Source organism: Mirounga leonina, unplaced genomic scaffold, assembly GCF_011800145.1.
Source record: "Mirounga leonina isolate KUSES-001 unplaced genomic scaffold, KU_Mleo_1.0 Mir_507, whole genome shotgun sequence".
Lineage (NCBI taxonomy): Eukaryota > Metazoa > Chordata > Mammalia > Carnivora > Phocidae > Mirounga > Mirounga leonina.
In genome coordinates, this window is record NW_023270789.1 from 4,458,913 (window position 1) to 4,472,625 (window position 13,713).

Here is a 13,713-nt window from a genome sequence, read left to right on the forward strand (position 1 = left end):
TCTCACAGACAAGTGTGAGTGTCTCACAGACGAGTGAGTGTGTCTCACAGGCAAGTGTGGGTGTCTCCCAGACAAATGAGTGTGTCTCACGGACAAGTGTGGGTTTCTCACGGATGAGTGTGTCTCACGAACCAGTGAGGGTGACATTTTACTGGGATCCTTACATTCAAGTATAGCCCGTTCCTTATCCCTCACCAATTGAAAGATGACCTGCCTGCCTTTTTTAAAAGCCCTAGAACACTGTGTGTCTGTTAGGCCAGGATTTTTCTTGGTCTGTCTCAGAACTATAGATCTTTAGCTTGTCTTTATTTCTGAAGTTACATCTGAATTGCATTATAGACTAATGTGCTGTAACACTGCTTGACCTATTGCTTGGAAAACATACCACACACTGAGAGGAAAAGGCTAGCTCAAGAGTTGCTGAGGACATTTAATCCTATAAAGCAAGTAGAAGGAAGGACTTGGATCCGAATTAGCATTCACTGGCAAGGTTTTGTTTTCATTCATGTGTTCCTTCCCAGGTGGTCACCCGAGGTCTGCGGCAGGTTAGAAACCTTGCTAGGTGCTGGTATTATTGAAAACAACCTTGGACTCCAACCAACCTGAGAGTCCTTTTTCCCCAATTCTTCTGTCTGCTCTTAGTCCCAAGTATGGGAATGGCAGGCAAGGAAAGGCCAAGAGCAGAGCTGAAATGGATCTTTTTCTTGTGGTTTAAGGATCAGCCAGTTGGAACCAAGGAGATGTTTTCTTGGGGTTGCAGAGAAGTTTGAAAAACGATTAGATTGTTTTTGGCACTGAAATGTAGATTATAGATATATCATTAGTATTACTAAGTCGATGGGCTCTAGTACGAGGACTGTTATTTAGCAGTACATTCTTGCAAAAGTGCGCTGCCCTCAGCTCTGTACTGGAAGGCTGCTATGTTTAGATGTCTTATCTCCCACCATTGGTGTTCTAATTACCCATGCTTTGAAAACCTCTCTGTGGTGTTGGCATTGCACAGCTCATCAATCTAGTCAGGTAAATACCATGCAGATGGTGGCCAGCCACACACACCAAGAGACCATGCACATTTGTAGCAAATGCTCCTTGATTCTGAAGCTCAAGGTCAGCCAACCTCGGTGGTTTCTTCCTTAAGCTGCCTGACTCTCTGGAGAAATGTGAGGGTTTTGTAATTTACCTCAGAAATCTCCCAAAGAGCCAGAGGACCATTTATCTTTTAGAGAAACATGGCAGGGCACTTTAGAATTGTCAGCATTGAAACTTTCAGTCAAAAAGAATAGCAGTTTTGCTGAACCTTAATGTCTTCCTAAGTCCTTGGTGCCAGATGCGCTATTTTCCTATTGGACTTGCCAAAACCACTAAATAGTTAAAACACATCCAATCATCTCTATATGGCCAAAATTGAATTCCACCCCCCCCCCCCCCCCACCCCCCGCCACAAAAAAAGAGCTCCTAGTCAGCAAACCTCATGGTCATGTTCCATACTAGAAAATTTCTGATTAGTCTAAAAATTAGGAAAACAGACTTACAACACAAAAGACTTCAAATTTCTTTTTTGCATACAGGCTCAGAGTGAGAACTACCAGAGAAAGGAGAGAATCAGGGGGAAAAGTCACAGCAATGAAAATCACAGCAAGAGCACCAACTATTATTATTACTATTATTATTCCCTCAACTACACATTCTTAATGCCCAACATCCCCAGTGAGTTTTCTCAGCACAGAACTCTGGCTGGTGGAAGCTGGGAGAAAGGAAGCTGCAGTTCACGCCAGATGCTTGGGCATCTTTGATGTGGCTTAAGCTGCTCTTGGGACTAGCCATTGCTTCCGAGCTCATGCAAGGAATGGTCCAAGAGGTCTTTTTGGTCGAGCATCCCCAAATCTTTGGTATTAAAATTGCCCGCAAATAATCCTTGGGTTTAATAATAAGCTACCCATAGCTCCAACCACCAAACAACATTTTAAGTGGCACACAAGGAGTAAAAAGAAAACCTTCCAATTCACGAACATTAATTATATCTAGACAGTTGGCAGGACAGAGGGTGGAGAGTCTGGAAGCTGTATTCTTGTTGCCTAAATGTGACCATGTCTGCACTTTACATTTTCTGAGATATATTACTTTCTTGATATTGTCTCTAAATTGCTAACTCATCAAAGCCAATGTCAAGCTTCTTGTTCCTCCTGTATAGCAGTTGTTCTCACTCCTGGCTTTTTCCTTGGGGTCACCTCGGGAGCTTTACAAAATGCTAAACCCCAGGCAGCACTCCAGAACAGTTAAGCTGTAATCTCTGGAGAGGGGACATGTGTCAGGAGTTTGTAAAGCTCCTTGGGTGATTCCAGTGATCAGCCAGGGTGGAGAGCTACTGCGGTAGAGGATCTGGGGGGAGGAGGGCAGTGGAAAGGGGAAGCTAGGAGGTAGATGAAATCTTCCACAAAGTTCAAGCATGGAGGACTTGGCAGGATGCTGACCGACAGTTAGCAGGTTGCAGTTGCTGCAGCTGATGCCCATCACTCCCTGATAACTCTCCAGCAGAGGTTTAGTTTCCTCAAACTATATATTAAGTTGGATTTTCAACTATTTGCCATTGTCTAAGCTTCTTAGCTGAAACTGACCAAAAGATCTCATTGAGACCTTAAGAAAGTGAAGGGGACACTGAGGTAGGCAACAACAGAGAGCTATTCAAGTAGGCTTAACCTCATGGGGTCCTCAGAAGAACCTCTAGTTCTAGCTAACTTGATGCTGGTTGGTCTGGGGTTCTGGGGTCATGGTATAGACATAAGATGGATTATAATATGGCAAGTTCCAGTCAAGCAGGCAGTCCACAGTAGTAGACTGACTCTGGGTTGATCCTCTCACTTGGCCTTGGATCCCTCACCCCATGGGGAGATTGCAGATGGAGGAGAGCCAGAGTAGACCCTCTAAAGCAGTTATTCTCAAGCTTAGGTGTGCACAGAATCACCGGAGGGATTGTTAAAACACAGACGACAGGGTCTCACTCGGCATTGCTAGGACTATGGTGAAGCCTAAGCATTTGCACTTCTAATAAGTTCTAAGATATTGCTGATACTACTCCAGCCCACACTTTGAGAATCACTGGCTTAAACATGAGATCCTGGACAGACGAGGGTTGTCCTGGTCTAGAAGAGGTACACCAGACTTCAAGAGTATTCCATCATGCCCTGGAAGAAGGAATAGAACATGGGTCTGCAATGAACTTGGCTTTATTTTCATGCACTTGTAAAAGGGTGAGAGCCATCTGATTAAGTGATTACCTCATGAGAACAGAGAGGGTTTTAAAATAGATAGGCATTTGGATTGCTTGTCCCTCATATCTTTGCATTAGAAATTGGTAATATTTAAATCAGACTTAATTTTAGAGCCCCAACCTTCACTACCATAAGGCTAAACACAATGACAGCAGCATCTATGGAAATCATTTAGTGTTTCAGTATTCTGGACAGGGAATTGTTCTCTCCAGCAGCAAACTGTCTATACCTACACTGAACAAGAGAAGGTCAAGGGCATTGGAGATGCTAGACAGAGTCTCAAAGATAGCACTCAGGCACCTAGATTGGCAGATGACCCTGGTGCACCAAGGTGGCTTGGCCCAGATAGCATCTATAGGGCCAGGGAACTTTTTGTGATAGGTCTGGAGCAAACCCCCAAGAAGACAGTTCTACCTAGAAGTTGTGGGATTTTTTAATTAAGATTGACCTTCTCTCGTAGCAGGAGGGGAAGAATGAAGGGGGGGAAATCGGAGGGGTAGACGAACCATGAGAGACGATGGACTCTGAAACACAAACTGAGGGTTCTAGAGGGGAGGGGGGTGGGAGGATGGGTTAGCCTGGTGATGGGTATTGAGGAGGGCACATTCTGCATGGAGCACTGGGTGTTATGCACAAACAATGAATCATGGAACACTACATCTAAAACTAATGATGTAATGTATGGGGATTAACATAAGAATAAAAAAATTAAAAAAAAAAAAGATTGACCTTCTCTCTCCTTCTTATCATCTAAACTGGAGGCCATCCTGGCTTGTAATAGAATATCCAAAATTTTTCTAGAGAAAGTCACTCTTACTTCCCTGGTTGTTCCGTAGAGGCAAAGTGTCACACAGGAAATAACATGAGTGGGCAGGCCACTGCAGTGAGCTCTGCAAGCTCGTAAGCACCTACTGCTGTACAAGACCCATCACTATTCCTTTCCCCAAGCCCCCTTTGAGCTGTGTTGAATCTCTAGCCAATTCTTGAACTCTGGGGAATCTGTGATGCCCTTCCTTCCTTTCTTCCCTGATGAACTTCTATTCATCCTTAAGAACCCTGCTCAGATGTTACATCCTCCATGAACCTATGTCTCTGGTTAATCTGGACAGATAAAACTAGTTCCTTCTTTGATTAATTTCCATATCGTGTCAAATACACATCATACTTATCACACTGTACTTCAAATGCATGTTCATGTGTTTGCCTTTCCTCACCTCTAGATTATTTGCTCTTGGAAGTTAAGTATTATGTTATATTCTTCTTTGTGTCCTTAGCACCTAATGTAGTGGTTGACACAAGGCCTGCAAGTTTTACTGTTTAATTAATGAAAAAAAATAATTCTAGTGTTTGGGTGGGAGAAACATTACTTAAGAATCCAGTAGGGATACAGACTGGAAAATATGAATTGACCTCATAGAATCACAGATGATCAGGGCTGGAGACCTTAGTTATCATCATAGCAGTTCCTTGTCCTGTGGAGAAGGAAGCTCAGAAATGCTTAAAGATCGTAAGTGGTTTATCCAAGAATCATAGTGAATTGGACCAGGATGCAGCTGGGTTCCAGTCTAATGGTCAGTCAGTCTTGGCCAAATGCCCAGATGAAAAATTTGTGGACTGGATCTAGACCTTCTTTCCTAGGAGTGATGGAACCAGGCCCCAAAATGCCCACCTATTACCTGGGGACATGCCATTCTCCCTCTCCAGTGCTAAACCCAACTCTGAGAGAGCATGGCAGTGTACTTTGCCGCAGAATCTAACATTTTTAAAGGGTGTTTAGGTAAATTTCCATCTCTAGACTTGAACCCCAATTGATTATTGGAAGGTTTTTCTAGTACTGCTGAGGCAAAAGGATATTTTGAGCAGAGTGGTAAGGAAGAGGAATGGAAACATCCCAGTCCTTAATTTTATGATTTCTAGCAGCAGGAAAAACACTCCAGATGCTCTTTCAACCTCCCTGTCCACTACCTCCTCTATGTAATTAGGGACTTGGTGGCTTCATTGACATTTCCTTCTGTAGTACAAGATGAGAGAGGGTTGAAGGAAGATAAGTGGTGGGGGCCCACACTGGAAAAAACATGATAGGGAAAGGGGTTTTTGGAATTGGAGAGAGAATACAAACAGGAAGGATACAGATGTCATCTAGAAATTTTTGGGGGGGGTTACTCAATCCTTCACAAGTTCTACAATAGATATAATAGTTCATTCATTCATTCATTCATTAAAAATGTCATTCTCCTGCTTAAAGCCCTCCACTCCCTTCCCGTTACCCTTAGGATAAAACCATAGCTCCAGCTATGTCCTTGCAGACCTGGTTCCTTTTACCTCCTCATTTCATTTCCCTACATGTTCAGCAATTTTGACTTGTTTCTACCTCAGGGCCTTTGCACTTGCTGTTCCTTTTGCCTGGAAAGTTCTCTCCCTCATTCCTTTTCATCCTTCAGATCTGAAGACCACTTCCTCCAAGAACTCTTCACTGAGCAACCTGTCTACAGGATCCCTTCGCTACACCCCGCAGTCCCCCTCTATCATCATACCTTGTGTATTTCCTTCATGACATGTAAAGATTCAGGAGATATATTGTTTATTTATATAAGACTGTAAGCTCCATAAGAGAAGAGACCCTGTCTGTCTTATTCACTGCTGGGTCCCCAGCACCCAGATCAGTGCCTAACAAATAGCGGGGGCTCAGGAAATATTGTTGAATGAAGGAAGAAAGTACTTACATATACAAGGTTTATAGAAGTGAGAGGCGAATAGAAAACTTCCATTGCTTCTAGGAACTACAACCTAAACTTACAACCTATTTTTTACAAACCTAAAAATACAACCTATTTTTTTTTCTCATTTTATCATCTATATATCTTCTGATTGATAAAATTTGACTTTTGGCATGGTTCTCTGAGAGTCACAACCCAATTCTATAAGAGCTTTCTCTTATCTATCAAGTGGTCAGGTTGTCATATTTGCCACCATAACTCATCTGGATTTTTATCAAAGTACCAACTTGTTCTCAATTGTCAGGACTTTTTCTTCCATATAATTTATCTTAAGTTGGGCTGTCCCAAGTTGGGTCTACTACATCTGCATGTGTGTAATGTACAGAATAATTTCCATTTCATTGCTGGGTTAGGGGTCTGCTGGAGCAGGACCCTGGGTGTGACTGGAAGCACCTCGTTGGGACCCATGGACTGCATCCAGGCAGAAACCAAGTGCTTTGACACAAGAATGGGAGGCAGGTGCCACCGTAGGTCTGTGCAAGGTCAGCCCCTGGCAATTTCAGCAGCTAGGTTCTAGGTCCTTCCTGGGTGCTGATGCTGGTAAAGTTCCAGAACTCGGGGAATAGGGTTTGTCCTATTGGCACATCCCTCCCCTCCTGCCTATGGTATAGCTATCCATCTGCTAGAGAATATGGTGAAGCACTCATCTAATGCCAGCTCTCTCATCCCACAGAGTCCTGGCCTGTGGTCGTGCTGCAGTCCAGGGGGCTGGATGGCATGCTGGACCCAAGCTCAGCTCAGCGTCCGGGCCCAATAACGGCTTTTCCAAGGGAGCAGCTTTCTGTCCTGGCCACACCGAGGTAAGCACTTGAGGGGCTTCTGCCTCACCAAGGCTCCTGGCTCTGGAGCATCCAAGACAGCTAGAAATGAGCCCCAAGCTGAAGAAGGAGAGTCACATCTAACTGCTAATCAGCAGGAGCCTGGGGTGGGTCCTAGTGATCCAGCACATGTGGCCCTGGTCCGACCGGGAAAGAATTCTGCCATGCTTTTAGCTGACCCCACAGCTTCCAGGGACATGTAAAGAGTCTGAGCTGCCCACCTCTGAAGTAACAGAACACAGGGCCTCCAGTAGACAGACAGAGAACATCAGTCAGAGCCTCCACACAGCTCCTGATCTGTCTGAGCAGGCAACCTCGTGAGATGAAATGTCCTTGATCACTCTCATGCACTTGGCCATGGAATAGAAGGTGGGGAGAGCTCCAGATCTGGGGACAGAGGCCAGCACTGAGTTCCACTGCCACTGGGTGTGTGCCCACATCAGGGTACTTACTCTTACTGCCTCTCTGTTTTCTCCTCTGTACAATGGGAATAATAAGGCCTCCTCCCAGGTTTGTTGTGATGGTTAATGAGGTACTTATGCCCAATAAAGGATAATGATGATAATTATGATCTCCCGCATTCATTTTAAGATGTGTGTCTAAGACTGCAGACCAGTAGATCCCGTTCCCAATAAAGCCATAGTGCCTGTACCCGCTAGTGCTTTCTGGCTATGTATTTCTATCATGGGCATTTTAAGTGCTTTTGGACCAAATCTACCTGATGCCCAGAAACCTGATAAACCAAATATGAAAATAATCGCATATCCAGGTATTCCCCAGTGTCCGGATTTGTGGCATGAGGAAGGTGAAACTTACAATCTGTTGAATGGAATTCTCATTTTGATGTTGGTGAATGAGTAAGTGTAGCCATGGGTTCCAGTGAGTGGGGCCTTGGAGCTCTCTCCTCTGGAAGGTACTGAGGCTGAGTGACGCCAAGGCGGAGCCTGCCACTCACTAGCTGCAGAACCCTAGGTCACTCAGACTCCCTGACACCCGTGTCTCTCCTCTGTCTAGTTCAAGGATTGGACTAGATCGCTGGTTCTCAAAATGCAGTCCCCACCCAGCAGCATCAGTATCACCTGGGAGCTTGTGAGAAATGCAGATTCTTGGGCACCCAGCAGTCTGCAGTTTAGCAGGCCCTCCAGGTGATTCTGATGCCCTGAACCTCTGGACTGGATCATCTCTGCTGTCCTTTCCAGTCCAAGCTTCCCGCGGGAGATGCCAGCAGAAGCACTCCCTGGGTTCTATCCTGGCAATGCTATTCTCTGTTGTGGCCTCAGGGGTACCTCCCTGGGGAGCTGAGGAGCCACAGAATGCCTCTCACAGTCCACACAGGCCCTGACAACTGGGGGTGTCCCAGTCTTTACCACTGAAGACAGCAGCATGTTTACATTTAGAGCAAGGCCAAGAGTACAGCGAAAATGACCTTTGACCCACTCTCATAACGTGGCTGGAGGAGGAGGCTGGATTTCCTCAGCCACAGGAACTTAGCCTCACTAACACTAGTGACCCCAGTTCACTGACCCGATCTCTGGGCCCAGAATCACTAAAGCTCTAGGCACCACCCCTCTGAGGCAGGAGTCATCATACTCCCCGGATAGAGAAGCTCCATGGCCGCGGTCTCCAGGTGCTGTCAGCCCTCCGAGCCACAGGAATGTGGGCCATTTGCTTAGCTCCATCCAGCAGCTTCATCACCTCATCAGGTGCAGCCCGAGTCCGCGTGAAGATCACTCACCTAGTGCAGGAAATTTCTGTCATGATTGGAGCATAGGAACCACTGGAAACCCACAGAAATACCACTGGTCCAAGACAGGGCACAAAAGTGGGGGAGCCCTGAATAAAAGGCACCCCCCCCCACACACACACACACATACTCTTAATCATTTATCCTCCACTCAGGCTAGGAGCAGGACAAATACAGAACATTCAGCAGTGACACAGAACACGTTCCAACATGCGAGCCCCTAACGGCATCATCCCCAGCAGATCACTCAGCTTACAGGGCTCTGCTTAGTGAAGCCTCGGTGAGGACTGTCATGTCTTCAAGAGAAAGGCTTCAAAGCTTGTTCTTAAAAATAAATAAATAAAACTCACTCCCTGGTTCACGTCAACCAAGGAGAGAATGTTCTCTTATAAACTGCTTTTGTTCATTATATCACTAGAATAGAAATCACACTTGTTTTTTCTTTTCTTTATTTCTCCATTGATGATTTTTTAAAAGAAAGCCTTATTTAATTTAAAAAGAAATAGCTGAAGGGGATTAAAGAGTACACTTATCATGATGAGCACTGAGTAATGTATAGAATTGTTGAATCACCATATTATACACCTGAAACTCATATAACACTGTTAACTTTACTGGAACTACAATAAAGAGCTTAATGAAAGAAGAAGAAGAAGGTAGCGGGAGGGGAAGAATGAAGCGGGGGAAATCGGAGCGGTAGACGAACCATGAGAGACGATGGACTCTGAAAAACAAACAGGGTTCTAGAGGGGAGGGGGTGGGAGGATGGGTTAGCCTGGTGGTGGGTATTTAGGAGGGCACATTCTGCATGGAGCACTGGGTGTTGTGCGCAAACAATGAATCATGGAACACTTCATCTAAAACTAATGTTGTAATGTAAGGGGATTAACATAAGAATAAAAAAATTTAAAAAAATAAAAAAATAAAAAATAAAAAATAAAAAAAGAGCTTAATGAAAATGAATAAATAAAAATAAAAATATTTGATATTGTCACTGCATTATGAGAAAATGTCAGACATGGCAATATTCTCACTTAAAAAAAAGCTAGGAAGTATATTTTAAACATAAATAAAGTTTTAAAAAAAGATTATGGGGCATGCTATTATGGGTGAGTCAGTTAAAAAAAACTTTTATGAGAGATATATTTGCAACATTTTCAAAAATCTTAATGAAGCAATCTGTCCCTGATGCAAATCTCCACTGTGATGAAATGCTGTCCGCTACCATGCATTAACATTATCCTGACAGCGAATCAAGAAGTCACAGTTGACGTTAAGAACTTTGTAAGATCGGGCGCCTGGGTGGCTCAGTCATTAAGCGTCTGCCTTCGGCTCAGGTCATGATCCCAGGGTCCTGGGATCGAGTCCCACGTCGGGCTCCCTGCTCTGCGGGAAGCCTGCTTCTCCCTCTCCCACTCCCCCTGCTTGTGTTCCTGCTCTCGCTATGTCTCTCTCTGTCAAAAAAATAAATAAAATCTTAAAAAAAAAAAAAAAAGAGTTGCATGTTCTAAAAAAAAAGAAAAAGAAAAAAGAACTTTGTGAGATCAATTCAGTAGAACCTGCAGAGTGCCAGGCGGAGCAGCAACCTGCATAGCTACTTAAGTTTGAAGCATGTCCGAGCTGGAAGATTCCTTAAGAATCAGCAGTCACATGGAGCAGTGAAGGAGCACAGAAGCAAGGGACTCGTCCGCACACTCACTGATTCTTACAGCCAGAGCCACCTGTGAACACTAGGTCACCTGGACACAACGAAGATGAACTGGATGCTTTTCTGCCTCCAGGGAGTTTGCCTGGAGGTGGGAGAAGATGAGAACACAACCGCCCTAAGACAACATTAAGGAAATGCTTTACAGAGGTGGAGAAGGGAGAGAGTCTCTGTAGAAATAGAAAAAGGTCCCGCCCTCCCCAGTGGAGGTGGTATTTAAATTGGGTGTTAAAAGGTGATGGGAAGGACTCCAACCAACAGAGGTGGGGAGCAGAAAAGGCACAGGGAGGGCAAGGGGGAGTATGCCTGGCATAGAAGAGTCTGAACCAAGGACAACTACTCACCACTGGACCCTCTGGGCGGGTGATGTGACCAGAGCGGTGCTTCAGGAGGTTAAATGGGGTGGCTAGGGACAGTCGGGCACTGGAAGAAGAGAGATGAGGGTCCAGAACATCAGTTGGGAGACGGTTCTGTGACCTGAACTAGGAACAGGAGGTGAGAATAGAAAGTACAATTTCAAGAGATGCTACTGGGGAGCAAAATGCAAAAGGCTGGGGTGGGGAGGGCTGGGAGGAAACAGCAGAGGCCAGCGATGAGCTGAGGTTTGCAGCTGGTGAGCAAAGGGATGGTGGTTCCAGTACCAGAATAAAGGAAAATGTTGGAGAAACACATTTAGGAGGGTGGGGTGCGGGGAGATGTCCACAAGTGATAGCAGCTGGGGAACTACGTCATAAGCCGTCAAGCGGTCCAAAATGGGACTGCTGCTATTGAATACAGGGAGGGCAGTGAGTGATCAACCGAGGAGTGGGAGTGTGAAGATTTTTGCTTGGGATGCCTTGCGTTTAAAATGTCAGTATCCGTGGAGAGTTGCCGGAGGTTCAGAACTGGCTTTCAAAAGAGCAGTTGGGCTAGAGATCCCGGTATGGGCATCAATCCCACAGAAGTCTCAGCTGACTCCTTAGAAGAGGATGAGCTTACCAAAGGGGAGACTGGAGGAGGAGGTGGGAATCTCTCTCTGGTCATGGGAAATAGGGAGCAGGATGTCCCTTATTACCATCAAAACCCTAAATTTTAGTGGTTTCCTTTTTCCACTTCCCCATCCAAATTCTAAGTGTTAACTAATTTGGATATAAACAGACGAATTTTCAGTTTCATGTCTTCTCCCTTCTTCTATCTGATGAGAGATACCATGTATTGAGAAGAAAGAAAAGGAGCAAACCAAAGGGCTTGACTTAGCTGCCAACCAACCAAATGATCGGTTCTGTAGCAGTTGGCTGGACAATTATCTGCCACACCATTAGCCAGCAGAACCAGCGGTGGGCAAAAGCCCAGATGTACCACCACCTCCTCTGCATGGCCGGCTGGAGGACTGGAGTAAACACCAATGTTTTTCAAAGTAACCCAAGAGAAAAGAATTTGGTGGTTTTATTCTTGGTATCTCACCAAAGAGCTGCCTGTTTCCAGCTGGAAAAAAAAGCACAGTATTGAAGAGAAGAATGCATCATTTTGAAACAGATTAGGAACACAGCATGCAGCCATATCATCCACAAAATCCAAAAGAAAGCATGTACCACAATGAAAAGAAGGCAGGGAGTGAGCTTCTCGCACCATCCCCATTCACTGCTTCATTCATTCACCTTATATATTTTTTTTTAAAGATTTTATTTATTTATCTGAGAGAGAGAGAGAATGAGAGACAGAGAGCATGGGAGGGAGGAAGGTCAGAGGGAGAAGCAGACTCCCTGCCGAGCAGGGAGCCCGATGCGGGACTCGATCCCGGGACTCCAGGATCATGACCTGAGCCGAAGGCAGTCGCTTAACCAACCGAGCCACCCAGGCGCCCCATTCACCTTATATTTTGGAGGACCTATTATATGCCAGCACTGCACATGGCCCCGGAAATATATAACTACAAACAGCACAGCTTCTAAAGTGCTCTCAAGGTACTCGATTATCCACCACACTAGGAAAGGTGATAAGGTAATGCACAAGCCACCATGAAAGACAAGAGAGGTGCACACCGAGGATGGAGTGACTAGGGCAGGTGGATGAGACACGGCTCTGCACTCCAGGGCCTTGCAGCCAGTGGGGAGACAGGCTCAAATCCTCAGGCTTGAAAAGAAGCCCAGTTGAGGCAATGAGTATGCAATGAAAAGGTGTGAATGGAGTAGGCTCAGACAGCAAACAAGCAGCAGTGTGACTGAAGAAGATAAAGTCCGTCATGGTCAACACAGGACATTGGAATGACTCAGAATTAAGTAGATGTGTGCGCACCTTTCAGTCCTCGCAACAACCCTGTGAAATAGTGGTTACAATTTTACCAATGAGGAAACTAAGGCTCAGAAAGATTAAGTGACTTCCCTCTGCTAGCAAGTAGCCGAGCCGGGAATCCAAACAAGGTTTTCTAACCCCAGATCCGATGCAGAATGACCCGTGGGAATGGGAAGAAAAAGGGGGAAAGGATGGAATAGAAAGTTAGAGCACCCTCTCTAGGGAATGTCTCTAACCCTACCAAGATTTAGGGAAGCTTCACAGAGGAGGTGACATTTGATATCCATCCACAGGTGTGACTGGGACCTCCACAGTTAGCTGCCCTAGGGGTGGTCACTGGTGGGCAACTCTGGTACAGTGTGGAGCCCTGTCTGGCCCGTGCTCCAAAGGGGCTTGTACTGTCTCATGGGGACAGATGATTTCTGCCATTTGCTCTATACTCACCTAGGAGTAAATAATAAAAAGAAAAGGCATGTTTAAGAATGGAAGACAAGGGCACCTGGTGGCTCAGTCAACTGGGCGTCTGCCTTCCCCCCAGGTCATGATCCCGAAGTCCAGAGATCGAGTCCCGCATCGGGCTCCCTGCTTGGCAGGGAGTCTGCTTCTCCCTCTGCCCCTCCCCCTGCTCATGTTCTCTCTCTTTCTCTCAAATGAATAAATAAAATCTTAAAAAAAAAAAAAGAATGAAAGACAAAGCAAGGGGGAAGGAAGGAAGGGTAGACTGGTTTAGTAAGGGGTCAGCTTTGGGTTCTGTTCCTAGTTGTGTTGATGACTTTAGGCCTCTTGGTTAATTTTCTGTGGCTCACTTTCCTCGTATATGAAAGAAAGATGATAAATCCTAACCGAAGTCACAGACTAATGAGAAATTAGAAATGAATGCACTTGAGAAGTTTTAAAATGTCACACAACAAGGAGCTGTTATCAGCATCGATATTTCTTTTTTTTTTAAAGATTTTATTTATTTATTTGAGAGAGAATGAGAGAGAGCACATGAGAGGGGGGAGGGTCAGAGGGAGAAGCAGACTCCCCGCTGAGCAGGGAGCCCGATGCGGGACTCGATCCCGGGACTCCAGGATCATGACCTGAGCCGAAGGCAGTCGCTTAACCAACTGAGCCACCCAGGCGCCCC

General features: G+C 45.4%; 1 protein-coding gene across 2 annotated transcripts in view; it reads left to right on the forward strand.

The window, feature by feature from the left end:
* NGF (nerve growth factor) overlaps positions 1-13,713 on the forward strand; it is a 53,375-nt gene that overhangs the window by 38,179 nt on the left and 1,483 nt on the right. For both annotated transcript variants that reach the window (XM_034990225.1, XM_034990224.1), the window contains exon 2: positions 6,720-6,846. The gene's annotated coding sequence lies outside the window, so the exon portion shown is untranslated. The remainder of the gene's footprint in view (positions 1-6,719; positions 6,847-13,713) is intronic.